General features: G+C 37.9%; 1 protein-coding gene and 1 long non-coding RNA gene across 3 annotated transcripts in view; one reads left to right on the top strand and one right to left on the bottom strand.

The window, feature by feature from the left end:
• The window catches only part of si:dkey-14d8.21, a 38532-nt gene that overhangs the window by 12110 nt on the left and 11239 nt on the right, over positions 1-15183 (bottom strand). The window contains exon 1 of one of the 2 annotated variants that reach the window (XM_087247926.2): positions 940-2322. The exons of the other annotated variant lie outside the window; for it this stretch is intronic. The gene's annotated coding sequence lies outside the window, so the exon portion shown is untranslated. Of the gene's footprint in view, positions 1-939; positions 2323-15183 lie in introns of those variants that run through there. 2 annotated transcript variants of the gene reach the window in all.
• Positions 8968-13698, top strand: si:dkey-14d8.22. Its single transcript, NR_186854.2, is given in 4 exon segments — positions 8968-9350; positions 10636-10734; positions 10901-12327; positions 13248-13698. It is a non-coding gene; the product is annotated as a si:dkey-14d8.22 (long non-coding RNA).

The following is a 15183-nucleotide window of genomic DNA, read 5'->3' as shown; positions in this document are numbered from 1 at the left end:
TAGCATTTTTCCTCAGCTCCTATGTTGATGTTGAGTTATTTCATTTTAAAGATCTTTAAAAGAGTGTATGCTTTGAGATTACTGTAAGTAAGTAAAGGTTTATTTAATATAGCACCATTCCCAGACATTGACAGTGCTTTACAATAAGAGAAAACAACTACAAGAACACTTGACAATAAAAGAAGACATGTTAAACATATAAAAACTAATTAAATACAGAAACACTAATGCCGTTAATTAAAAGCTTGACCAAAAAGTGCGTCTTTAAATGCTTTTTAAAAAGTTCAACTAATCTCAGAGTTCTCAGTGCTATAGGGAGAGAGTTCCAGAGCCGTGGGGCCACCACACAGAAAGCACGGTCACCTTTAGTCTTAAGACGAGTTCTGGAAATGGCTAACAGGTCTTTGCCAGAAGACCTCAGAGACCGGTTACATGAGTGACTGCTTAAGAGATCTTGAATATACAGGTGTGCTTGACCATGCAGAGCTCTATATGGAATGACCAGAACCTTAAAATTTACTCTAAAACTAATAGGAAGCCTGTGAAGTGCCTTAAGCGCAGGAGTAACGTGTGACCTCCTACTGGTGTTAGTTAAAAGCCTCGCCGCTGCATTCTGCACAACTTCCAAATCGATCCATAGAGGATTTGTTCAGACAAGTAAACAGAACATTACAATAATCCAATCGTGAAGAGATGAAGACATGGACAAGCATCTCCATCTCTTCCTTTGACTCAATATAGACAGGTTCCTTATAAAAATGCAAATTTTTTAAGTCAATTTCAAGCGGCTTTTAGAGGTTTTTGCATCTGAACTCTTCATATGTCAATAACATAGACTAAGAATCATGCTAATAATGATGCATAATGCCACCAAAGTCATTTAACATCTTCATCATGCAGCTAAATCAGAACTTATTACCCCAAAAAAGCAGCTCAAACCTTTTGAGATCTCTTCATCAGATGTTCACCAGCTTCAACCTTTAGTCTTTGGATGAGTGAATGTGTTCATATGTGATGTGTGTTTAGCAGGAGCACCTCCTCCTTCCCTCAGACTGATCTCAGGTGTTTATTTAGATACAAACATGCTCAGAATACCCTATTACAGTCTTCGAGCTGCTAATGGATGACTAGGGATAGCTGGGAAGTTCAAGTTAGAAATGTGAGCACTAAAGCAAGTCTGATTGCACATGTTGGATACTGGAGTCTATGATTGTACAAATGTATTTAAATAGAGGATAAGGGGAAATTCAGAAAAAAAAGATAGTTATGTTTTTGGGTTATTTTCTTGAAAATATCTTGAGCAGAACAGCCCCATTTGGCACTCAAATCTGAATTTAACTATTCAAATAAGCCGAAAAAGAGAAATGAATGGCCGTGCTTCAAGAATATGCAAATGAGCATCTTAAAGAAACTAAAGGACGAGGCTGGAAACATGTCAGCAACTAATCAGGTGCCCAACAGTGTCTGAAATATCAATGCTTTAAAGCAGGGGTGCCCAAAACATTTTAATGTGCCAATGAGAGCTGTGGGCTGAAGGTAAATATAACAAACTATATTACGTAAAAGTTGCATTGGGTAATTTCCTAATTGATTTCATAAGATTAAACAGTAAATAGAAAACATTATTTTAAATAATAATGCAGTATAACATTTAAAATGAAAACTTACTACTATAAAAACATGAACCATCCCATTTATAACACAGTGGAATTCAATGCTGAATATATTAGTCTAGATTAGACAGTTATATTGTATATTTGAGTCATTCGTCATTTTTCCCCTCTTAAAAGTTGCTGATGTGCTTTATTTTGATTGACATTTGAACTACTGATCAGTTCTCGTGAAGATTTTAAGCCAACTGACTGTTGAACATAGACTGCATTTGGTTTGTTTTTGCTTATTTTTGCAGCGTGCGAATGGCAAGTGGAGGAGCCGGCTTGTAACAACTGCTCTCATAAATATTAAAATTCAGCTGACAGAGGTTTGCATATGGTGTCATAACAATGTTGAAGTAACGTCTGCATGACTCAAGGCTCACATGTTGAAATGGGTCGTTTGATTATTATTGTTTACATATAATACGTTCTATGATTGCGCTGTTCTACTTTAGAACACTAGAATGTTCGTTTGGGATCTTTTGGAAGCAGGATGTTGTCCATATATGGTGTTTTCCACAAAAAGGGCCATCATTTAATAAACATTCAGGTTTCAGAGAATGAAACAAGTCCGTGAGTGAAAGTTCACTTTCATTAGAGGACGAATGCACACCTGAAACACATTATCCATAGTTATTTTGTTTGCTGTTATATCCTCTTCACCCTTGGAAGACCAGGTAGGAAAACATTCCAATTCATACGTCAAAATAACCGGCAAAACTGTTCCTCAAAGCAACAAGACACATAAATTATACAGAAATACTATAGAAGTAGGCCTGATGTTTACTATAAATAAAAATGACATATAATTATTTATTTACAGAGCTAATGAGTACAGAAATATTAAATGAGTTAATACTTGTAAACACTTGGAACGATTGTAACAGCAGTAGGCCTGTCTGTCACGACGTCACAACTCATTAGCATACAAGTTTTTAAATGATTTTGATTAAATCTCAATTTAATTTTGTGCAAAATAATTTTCGAAATGTTGCTGCGATGCAAAAGTTACATGCTTGCGATCAGATACGTTTCTCTGATTTCTTCTCTAATCAGGTTTTTTAAAGTAAAGGTAAAATTATTTTATACCAGGTTTTTCTTTGTATAGCCTTATAGAAATAAGTTGCATCGATGTCATACACGACATTCACCACAGGAAGGCGGCATTGCCTTTTAAATATTGATTTTAAAAAATTTTCAAAGAATAATTTAATAAAAGCCAAAAATGTCTCGAGTTTCATGATTGTACACAAGTCCATCAGTGTAATACACATAGTTCCCCACAGGAGGGCGGCGTTTTGTTACCTTCACTCGCATTTTTCATGTAAGATATATGTTAACTTGCGTTTTTGATGGCAATCATAATAATAAGTTAGTTGAATTTTATACTTAAATTATGATCATTAAAATGTAAAATAATATATACTTTTTTAATAGATAAAAACGAAGCGCTTGCACCCTTTTACTTAATTCAAAAGCACATTTATAACACTACAAACATTGGCATTTTTTTTTTTAAAACTTGCAATTTTTAGTTCTTTTGCACATATTATTTTCAATAATTTAGATGTTTTGATTATTTTTCAAATGCAGAAAAAATTAAAGCTCGAGTTTTACTACTTAACATAAGTGTGTCAGTGTAACACACACAATTCACCACAGGAGGGCGGTATTTCGTTCCCTTAACTCATATTTTTATGTAAGATATCTGTTAACTTTTTAATGGCAATCAGTAAAAAGTTGGATGAATGTTATACTTAAATTATGATCATTAAAAATTTTAAATAATATTTAAATAGTATTTCATTCTCTTAACTTGTATTTTTATAAATAAAAAATAATATATACTTGCAATTTTTAGTTCTTTTGCACATTTTTTTCAAATATATACGTTTTGATGATTTTTCAAATACATAATAAATTAAAGCTCGAGTTTCACTACTTAACATAAGTGTGTCAGTGTAATACACAAAACTATTTTGTTCTAACACGCATTTTTATGTAAGAAAATCACACACATATGTGATGACTGGAGTTTTTGATGGCAATCCTAATAATGTGCTGTGTTTTGTTGCAGTTTGAGCAGTGATCATTATAAAAAAACTTATATATTTTAATAAATAACAACCAAGCTCTGACGCCATTTTATTTTATTCAAAAGCACATTTTTAACACTAGAAACTTTAGCATTTTAAATAATTCAGCAATTTTAATTCTTTTGCACATTTATTTTCAATAATGTAGATGTTCTGTTGATTTTTCAAACTAATCCCGAATTATTTAATAAAAAGGCTCGAGTTTCATGATTGCACACAAGTTCATCAGTGTAATACACACAGTTCCCCACAGGAGGGCGGCGTTTTGTTCCTTTCACTTGCATTTTTATGCAGGATATAAGTTAATTTGCTTTTTGATGGCAATCATAATAATAAGTTGGTTGAATTTTATACTAAATTATGATCATTAAAAATGTAAAATAATATATACTTCATTAATAGATAAAAACGAAGCGTTTACACCCTTTTACTCAATTCAAAAGCACATTTTTAACACCAGAAACTTTAGCCTTTTTAAATAAATTAGCAATTTTCAGTTCTTTTGCACATATATTTTCAATAACTTTGTGTTTGGTGTTTTGATGATTTTTCAAATACAAAAAAATTTAAGCTTGAGTTTCATTATTTTACGCATGTGCGTCAGTGTAATATACACAACTCACCACAAGTGGGTGGTATTTCATTCTCTTAACTCGTATTTTTATGTAAGAAAATCACACAGATATAACTAGCGTTTTAATGGAAATCCTCATAAAAGTGATTTGTTTCATTGCAGTTTGGGTTCTGTAAAATAAATTAGATGAATGTTATGCTTAAATTATGTTCATTATATCTAAAAACAAATGTACATTTTTAATAAATAACAAAAGAGCACTTATGCCATTTTGTTCAATTCAAAAGCTTTTTTTCACCAGAATCTTTAGCATTTTAAGTAATTTTGCCATTTTAGTTCTTTTGCACATAATATCGAATAATTTAATGAAAAAGTCTCACCCCTAGACGATTTTTGATGGCCCGACGACCGCGCAGGTCACTGTGGGAGAGCCCCCGACCCGCTCAGAGGCGACGCCGTCCACCTAGCTCCCCCGGTGGCTGCGCGTATTGTCTTTGAAAAAGTCTTTTTTTTTTTACCCATTCTGTTGCAATCTGGGTATCGCCACGGGGTGGCAGTGGACCGACAGGAACCCCCTAAGCGGAAGCGCCGAATAGGTGAGGGCTAGGCTGTCTGTGGACATCCCACCTGTAGCTTATTAGACTGTCTGTGGACATCCCACCTGTAGCTTATTAGACTGTCTGTGGACATCCCACCTGTAGCTTATTAGACTGTCTGTGGACATCCCATCTGCAGACAGCCTATTTAAGGTCCACTGAATAAGCTACAAGTATGATGTGCATTTTCCAAAGATGCTATAGTCCTCGGTGAGGTCCCAAAAGGCCACAACTTTGCTATTTACCCTATATTTCCACTTCTGATGATGTTGATTTTGGTTGATTACATGTTGGATTTTGGTTAAACGCATTTGGTTAGTGCAGCCTCTTTTGGTCAATTTAAGCACTGACATTCATATTTCTGAACATGATATAGTACCAAGCCACCTGGGGCTTATCTGTCCAGTAGTTTTGTCCTCTTTAGAACGTGGGAAAGACTTCTGTGGCCTAAAAAAATCACTGTCCACAGACAGCCTATCTGGGCCCATTCAAATAAGTTACACGTGGGATGTTTTACATGATCCACCCAAACAAACCTTTGGAGGTGCATCCCCACCTCCCCCTGTGTTGCCCCCTGGTGTTAACACCTCAATATTCTACTGTCCAGCAACCACCTATTGTTATGAATGGAACAGATTGCAGGTGGGATGTCCAGATCTCAGCTTCTACATGAGCTAGCAAGCTGAAACCTGGCTTCCTGTTCTAGTCTGGGCATGCCCTGTCTATGCTGTGAATTTGAAGAAGATTGAAGAAAGTCGAAAATTTGACCCAAAAAATCTATAAGGGGTACCCCTTGGAGTTTTTTTGGGTCAAATTTTCAAGTTTTTCCAATCTTCTTCAAATTCACACCCTAGACAGGGCGTGTCCAGACTAGCACAGAAACGCAGGTTTGGGCTCTCTACTGTGTCCAGAAGCTGAGATCTGGACATCCTACTTACAATCTATCCTTATGTATGAAATAGGCTGTTCGTGGACAGAGGAATTTCAACGATTCGACACCTGGAGATGGCCCAGGGAGGCTTGCATATCCACCCCAATAGGTTTTTTGGCACTTTTTTGAGGTTTTCCAACTGTAGCAGATGGATCAGGAAAAAACATCCCACCTGTAGCTTATTTGAACAGGCCTAGGTAGGCTGTCTGTAGACACTCCTGTAAAGGGTCACCATTCACAGCAGGAACAGTTTCGGGGTTCGTTAGAAGGAGTAAAGGGGTCAGGAGGCCCCACCCAGCAGTTTTTTTTCCACGTCAGAGCTCACCAAAAGACTTCTGTGGCCTAAAAAAGCACTGTCCACAGACAGCATACCTGGGCCCATTCAAATAAGTTACACGTGGGATGTTTTACATGATCCACCCACCCAAGTGGTCAAACCTCAACAGATCCCCAAAAAAACCTTTGAAGGTGGATCCCCAGCTCCCCCTAACTTGCCCCTGCTGGTAAAACCCCAAAATTCTACTGTCCAGCAACCACCTATTGTTATGAATGGAACAGATTGCAGGTGGGATGTCCAGATCTCAGCTTCTACATGAGCTAGCAAGCTGAAACCTGGCTTCCTGTTCTAGTCTGGGCATGCCCTGTCTATGCTGTGAATTTGAAGAAGATTGGAGAAAGTCGAAAATTTGACCCAAAAAATCTATAAGGGGTACCCCTTGGAGTTTTTTTGGGTCAAATTTTCAAGTTTTTCCAATCTTCTTCAAATTCGCACCCTAGACAGAGCGTGTCCAGACTAGCACAGAAACGCAGGTTTGGGCTCTCTACTGTGTCCAGAAGCTGAGATCTGGACATCCTACTTACAATCTATCCCAATGTATGAAATAGGCTGTTCGTGGACAGAGGAATTTCAACGTTTCGACACCTGGAAATGGCCCAGAGGGCTTGCATATCCACCCCAATAGGTTTTTTGGTACTTTTATGAGGTTTTCCTGCTCTAGCAGATGGATCAAGAAAAAACCTCCCACCTGTAGCTTAGTTGAACAGACCTAGGTAGGCTGTCCCTGGACACTCCTGTAAAGGGTCACAATTCCCAGCAGGAATGATTTTGGAGTACATAAAGGGGAGCAGATGGGTCAGGAATCCTTGCCCTGCATTTTTACCACATCAGATCTCACCAAACAACTTCTGTGGCCTAAAGAAGCACTGTCCACAGAGAGCCAAACTGGGCCCAGTCAAATCAGTTACAAGTGGGATGTTTTACTTAATTCTTCCACCCAAGTGGTCAAACCTCAACAGATCTCCAAACAAACCATTGGAGGTGGGTCCCCACCTCCCCCTGTGTTGCCCCCTGGTGTTAACACCTCAAAATCCCACTGTCCAGCAACCACCTATTGTTATGAATGGAACATATTGCAGGTGGGATGTCCAGATCTCAGCTTCTACATGAGCTAGCAAGCTGAAACCTGGCTTCCTGTTCTAGTCTGGGCATGCCCTGTCTATGCTGTGAATTTGAAAAAGATTGAAGAAAGTCGAAAATTTGACCCAAAAAATCTATAAGGGGGTACCCCTTGGAGTTTTTTTGGGTCAAATTTTCAAGTTTTTCCAATCTTCTTCAAATTCACACCCTAGATAGGGCGTGTCCAGACTAGCACAGAAACGCAGGTTTGGGCTCTCTACTGTGCCCAGAAGCTGAGATCTGGACATCCTACTTACAATCTATCCCAATGTATGAAATAGGCTGTTCGTGGACAGTGGAAATTCAATGTTTTGACACCTGGAAATGGCCCAGGGGGGCTTGCATATCCACCTCAATAGGTTTTTTTTTTTTAGGTTTTCCAGATGGATCAAGAAAAAACATCCCAACTGTAGCTTATTTGAACAGGCCTAGGTAGGTTGTTTGTGGAGACCCCTGTAAAAGGTCACCATTCACAGCAGGAACGAATTTGGGGTTCATTAGGGGGAGCAGAGGGGTCAGGAGGCCCCATCCAGCAGTGTTTTCCATGTCAGGGCTCACCAAATGGCTTCTCTGGCCTAAAAAAGCACTGTCCACAGAGAGCCTAGCTGGGCCCAGTCAAATAAGTTACAAGTCAGATGTTTTACTTAATTCTTCCACCCAAGTGGTCAAACCTCAACAGATCCTCAAACAAACCATTGTAGGTGATTCCCCACCTCCCCGATTGCCCCCTGCTGTTAAAATCTCAAAATTCTACTGTCCAGCAACCACCTATTGTTATAATTGGAACAGATTGCAGGTGGGATGTCCAGATCTCAGCTTCTACATGAGCTAGCAAGCTGAAACCTGGCTTCCTGTTCTAGTCTGGGCATGCCCTGTCTATGCTGTGAATTTGAAGAAGATTGGAGAAAGTCGAAAATTTGACCCAAAAAATCTATAAGGGGTACCCCTTGGAGTTTTTTTGGGTCAAATTTTCAAGTTTTTCCAATCTTCTTCAAATTCGCACCCTAGACAGAGCGTGTCCAGACTAGCACAGAAACGCAGGTTTGGGCTCTCTACTGTGCCCAGAAGCTGAGATCTGGACATCCTACTTACAATCTATCCCAATGTATGAAATAGGCTGTTCGTGGACAGAGGAATTTCTTTTTGTGGACAAAATGGTGGTCAGGGGGACCACTAGGCACTCGGGGGGGTTGATTTGTCAAATACAGAATAATTTAAAGCTCGAGTTTTACCATTGTATGCAAGTGGTGCATCAGTGAAATACACAAAATTCAACAAAATTGTTTAGTCACCTTAACTCATATTTTTATATAAGAAAACCATACGATTAATAAAATGAATGCAATTGATACATCATGAACTATTTTTGCTCAAATTTTACATATTATAATATAGAAATATATTACATTTGTTATGCTATTGTTACTAGTTTGCTAATTATTTTGCAGATATTAAAACAAATGACTCAATTAGGACTTCCCCAGTTGAATTTTTAAAGTCTATTAAAAGCTATTTAGATGCTTGTGTTAAGATGCAATTAAATCAAACAATGACTATATTAATATATACATACATATATACATATCAAACATTATTCTCTGCATGGTGTCATTATCTCGGGAGATTTCTTTGTTGTTGGAAAGAAAGATCAAGAAAGTGAAAGAGTGAGCTGATTTGCGCCATATATTTAGACATTTAATTTATTAAATGGTGTCAGATATTATATGAAACATGATATGAAGGAACTTATATAAAAGTGCGGTTTATGACTTTATTAGTATCCAAATAATTAATCCACCAAAGCTAAAGTGCAGCTTGTCCTCCGCTCCACAAGGCGGCGAGAGCGGGTTTCACCTTTAATCTGACACCTCTCAATGATGGAGGACATGACGCTTGATGAAAACAACAACACATGCAGATCCTGCAGAATAAGTACAATAATGACTCTGAAACAGCTCATTTTCCTGCTCATCTGCACATTAATCTGACAGGCAGACCGGTAAAATGGAGGAATCCAGCATGTCAACGCGATTCACCTCTGAGTAAGTGAATTTATCCTGTCAACAGTGATCTGGAGATATTACCTGCCACTTTTACTGTGGTATTTACATCAGAATGAGCCACACGCTCATATTAGAGCATCAATATTAGTCTGTGCTGATACTGCAGTGCTGTAGCAGCTCAGTAGACTCATGTTTGCTGGAGTTTGTTGTCTCTGTAATCTCTTGTTGTGATGTTTTGTTGGTCTGACAGATTAAGAGTCCTCAGTCTGGGTTTAGTGGACAGAAATTGACTTTAATGATGGAAATCTGCACATGTTATTAACACACACACACAGCAGACAAGCATCAAACACACTTACTGAAGGAGGGAAAGTGTTTTTGTTTCTGTTCAGTGTTTATATGTTAGTTCTGTGGCCTGTAAGAGTCATTTAATTAAAGCATCATCAGAAGTAAACAGAGAACAACAGTAGATGAATAACAGTGACTGATGGAGCATTACTGCAATATACCATCTATCTGTCTGATGTTGCATGTTTTATATGAGATATTAACAGAGTTATTTCTGAATTATCATTGACTTTAAGACATGTAGTGAGTCTAGTAATGTCTGAATGTCTCTACAGAATAACTGATGTGTTGTGGAGTGTAAAGGTGTATGACAGGCGGTGCATCATATTGATTATGACTGATGCACAGGTGATGTAGATCATGTGTGTTTATATCTGTGCTAAACATATCAGTTACCATCACTGAACATTTTATACAGCTCTTTTTTTATTCAGTGTGTCAGATATAGTAAAAGCTTTGTTAGTCAAGGTACTGGAAACCCCAGGGGGAGACCCTAATTCACACAAATGCCGAATGAGAGCAAAATATTTCAATTAATTACTAGATATTTGTGTAATGGTGTAATAATTAAGCAAAATTCCCACATCAGGACGAAACTATTGGCTAATTTCATTAGTATGTAGAATGGCAGCAGTGCAGTTTACATAAATCACCACAAGAGGGCGCCACGTGTTTAAGCTAATTATATTTGATGCAGAGCAATTCACAAAAAACTCCACTGGAGGGCGACACATTTATATTATATACAGTTATATTATATTATATTATATTATATTATATTATATTGACTTCTGGGTAATTCAGAAATGTGAAAGTACAATGATAAAAAGTGAAGTGCAAAATTTAAACTAAAGTGATTAATTACTACAGTATAATACAATCAGCACTATTATATAAATATGAAATAATTGTACTTTTTTTATAACGTTAGATCAGTGTGTGTAATAATGTGTTTATTTGTGTGTTGACTCTACAGGATCAGTGGCGTGTTGTGGACTGTAAGCCTGTTGAACAGAAGCAGAGACGTGTGGACAGACACTGACTGTACTGATGATGATCATCTGCTGCTGCACAGGTGATGTAGATCATGTGTGTGATTGTGTGTTTGACTGTTCCACATGTCGGTTACCATCATTTGCTTTGTGGAGGGTCACTCCTCTAGAAAGTAAATGATGGTAACCGAAACGGGTGTGGAAGGGACAGTGGTGCATTTTTTTTACAGTTGATTTTATTTCTTTCAGGCTGTAAAGTATAACCCCTGCTGGACACGGCTCCGGACGCTCCAGGGGGAGACCGAACTGGTATCCCCCCTTCTTCAGGCGCGCCTCACACTCACTCACCATTCACACATATTGCAGAGTTCTGGCTGGCATCGATCACAACCCCTGAAGCCGTGGGGCAGCGCTCTTACCACAGATGATATTATCTGGATGCACACTTAGATTTGCAAGCTGAGACTGCATATGTCAGACTTGCAGTGTCAGACACAATCCACCTAATTGAGCTAGTGATGTCACTGTGAGGGGTGTGGTTAGGGGTGGGGTTAAGTGTGAGCATTAAAATAATTTCATGCCATCTGCATCCTCCTCTCGCCTCTCCTGTCTGAACAGCTGCTGGAACTTTGACTGCTGATCTGTGAATTCACAATAAAGAATTGAATAAAAATAAACTTGTGTTGACTCAATCTTCTGAAGTGGGGTTTGAACCCAGATCAACTGTGATGGATGAGATCTGATATGATGAGCTCTTACCACTGAGCCACAGATCTCTTGTCTGAACACCTGCAGGAGTTCATGTTTGACTCTTTACCTGTAGATGAGCTGCGATTTCATTATAAATATGTTAAAGATCCCTCATGCTCTGAGGAGGGATTTGATCTCAGGTCCTCTGTGAGGGTTCAGAGCTCATGCCATGTGCTCTGACCACTGGACCATCACCAGCCACACTCAAGCAAAAGCTTCTGGTTAACACAAGCACATTTTTAGATGTCAAATAGAAAAAAAAAATTAATTAAGCATGAAAACACAATTAAATAAGATTTAAACATCAGTATATAGAAATAAACACAGAAATGTCCAAATATAAATGATTACAATCAGAATCTAACAGTTTTTCACTATCTGATGACATTAACTAGAGGATCTGGATAAACTGAGGGTCTGCATTAGCTACAGTACAGTACAGCACATGACAAAAACAATCATTAGCAGAGAAACAGATTAATCAAAGCCTCCATCACATCCTTTATGAGTCGTGATAACCCAAACATCAATAATCAGCCAGAAATTTCACTTCTCTGCAGCCTAAACAGCTTGGTCAGTGACAGAATTAATTCAGTGCAGCTCTAATTCTGAATATACTGATGTGCTCTTCATTACAGCACTCAAACATGATCATATTAACACAATAAGAGTAAATGAATGCTGAAACTCACCCACTGCTGAAGTCCAGGCTGTGCTCTGACAGGGGGCGTGTCTCTGTGCGTCTGTCAGTGCGTGACGCCGTCTAGTGGAGCGCTGGAGAACTGCAGTTCAGGATCAACACGAGCTGCAGCAGCACACAGGAGACTGAAGCTTTAAACTCATCCAGTTGTAAACAAAGTCATCATTTTGACAGGATTTCGACTCGCAAAACATCGTGAGTTAACTCTGTGCACTCAACTGAGAGGGTAAGACTGATGCTGTTGAATTAAGCACGTGTTCAGTGTGTACACACGGCGATCTGCCAGTAGTGTGTGTGTGTGTAAAGCTAATTCATCCTCAGTTCATCCTGATGTGTGTTTGATCAGTGATTTGGGATTGTGACGCAGATTATATTAGTTTAAGCAGATCTAGTAGCTTAATTGGCTCTTTACACTTTAAATGTTTAAACATGCACATTTATAAAGTAAATAAACTATATGTTGCACAAGTTAGTCCTGGAACTCGGAGCGGACTGATACTCAGACCGAACAGCATTGAGACTGTTCACAGTTTGTATCACTCCGCGTGTGCGTGTTTGCGAGTTCCAGACAGACGGTCAGTTTATTGCTGGAGGCGGATTTATATTAGCTGTCAATCACTGAGGAGACACACATTTGCAGAGGAGCTGTTGTAGGATATCTGAAGCATACACAGCTAGATTATAGGATTTAGGATATATTATAGGATTATATAATAATGATAATAATGCTTAAACAAAAGATAGAAGATATATACTGGGATAAATAAGTTTTTAAAGTGATATATTTATCTAAAACCCAGCTGATGAAATAAAAAATACACAAGAATAACATAACATTACTACATCCTATAACGTAATTAACACATTTAATAACTTTAAAAGAGATGACTCAAGACTAATATCTGACTTTTAAAAGTCAATTTCCAGCACATGATCCTCCTGCACACTCCGATACAGTAGGTGGCGATATGCACCTGATTAGTGTTGTTTGCAGTCTGACATGAAACTAATAATAATAAGAAGAAGACTGATTATGTGATCAGTGCACATGATGGACGTCAGCCTTTCTGCTCCTGCACTCAGAACTGAATCAGTGGATGCAGCATCTGGTAAATAACCTCTTGATGTGTTGTTTTGTTTTACTAGATGTCTTCTGGTGATGGATCTACACTGATATCTGTTCATTACGCTGCACATGTCGTCTCTCTCTCGTCTCTGATAGACTCAGTTCTGCTCATGCAGCTCTCTGAAACACGCTGAGGATTTCAAGAAGAGAGAAGCCATGTGCAGGATCTGGAAATACAGATTTACATGTGAACTGAAGCCATGAGGAAGAGGAAGGTGGTTTTTCATCATATCCTCACTGATGAAGCCCTGACTTTACACTCTTTACCTATAATGTCCACCTGATTACGGGCCTGTTTCAATACACACACGTCTGCTCTTGAACACGTCAGAGCATCTGAACATGATATCTGAGGCTGAACGTTTCCCATCAGGCATCAAGTTCTAGTTCTAGTCTTCAGTGTTAAAGTTATGGAGATATGATCTATAATCTGACAGTAAAAATAAAGAATTGCAGCATTTATGACTGTCAGAGCAGTCAGATTGAGCTCATTACTGTCACCTCATTTACAGATAATAAACTACTGCTGCAGGTAAAGTGTAGACAGAACTAGGGCTGTGCAGTTAATCGAAAATCCGATTTCGATTATTGCTTCTAACTATTATGAAAAACCATTAATGGAGATAAACGGTTATTCCATTATTTACCGCCCCCTTTCCAGTTGTCCTTACTTGTTGCTCTTAAAAGTGCGAAAGACCGCATGCTTATGTGCGTGTGTGTGCGGTGCACAGACACAGTCAGAAGCATGCGGTCTGCACTTGGTCTCATTCGCATATTGCGACAGGCAGAGAGCACAAACATCTAAAGTCATTAACGTGAGCGCTTTAATGTTCAAATAGGTGTCAAAACGCAGAATTTAGTGATTATTCATATTAACCCTCATTTGTGTAATAAACAAACGAGTTGAGAATCAAAAGACACGTAAAAGCGAAACCATTAAAGTGACAGAGCACAACAGCTGATCATGATTAATAAAACAACGAGAAAATCCCTCTCTGCTCTCGACTGAAGGACTTTTGTAGCGAAAGTGTTTTTCTTACGGTGAAGATGCTTAAAGCAGTTTGTTTCATATTTTTATTTAATGTATTTATTTCTCTTTCCTTTGCAGGGAGGAAAATAATATATGCAGTTGAAGTCAGAATTATCAGCCCTCCTGAATATTAGCAACCCTTTTCCTCCCCAATTTCTGTTTAATGAAAAGAAGTTTTTTTTTTTCTACACATTTCTAATCATATTAGTTTTAATAACTCATTTCTAATAACTGATTAATTTTATCTTTGCTATGATGACAGTAAATTATATTTTTAAATACAAACATTCAAATTCAAAGTGTGATTCAAAGGCTTTATTAGTGTAATAAGGCAAGTCATTGTATACCAGTAATTTCTTCTGCAGACAATCTAAAATATACAGTGCCTAAAGGGGCTAATAATATTGACCTTAAAAGAGGTTTCAAAATATTTAAATCTGCTTTTACTCTAGCCAAAACAAAACAAGTAAGCCTTTCATTAGAGCAAATACTGTTAAAATTCCTTGCTCTGTTAAACATCATTTGGGAAATATTTATTTTTTTTAAATTCTCAGGAGCGCTAATAATTTTGACTTCAACTAATAATCGTTTGGAATAATCGTGATTACAATTAAGACCAAAATAATCGTGATTATGATTTTTACCAAAATCGAGCAGCCCTAGACAGAGCACACGTGTCCTGTAAGAGCATCAGACATGTCGACTCCTGCAGTCTGATACTGAACACTTGATCAAACACAGAAAACAGCAGCAAGAACACAAGAGCTCAAAGCAAAGACAGCAAGTGTTGCTATTCAGACAGGCCCGATTTTACACGTCACTGACTTATTGATTATTAATGTCTGATGATTATTAATGTCTGCTGATTATTAATGTCTGCTGATTATTAATGTCTGCTGATTATTAATTTCTGTCATCTAAACTGA

Source organism: Danio rerio, chromosome 4 (genome assembly GCF_052040795.2).
Source record: "Danio rerio strain M-AB ecotype USA chromosome 4, GRCz13ab, whole genome shotgun sequence".
NCBI lineage: Eukaryota > Metazoa > Chordata > Actinopteri > Cypriniformes > Danionidae > Danio > Danio rerio.
Note: the sequence above shows the minus strand (reverse complement) of the source record. Positions and strands in the feature narration are given on the sequence as shown.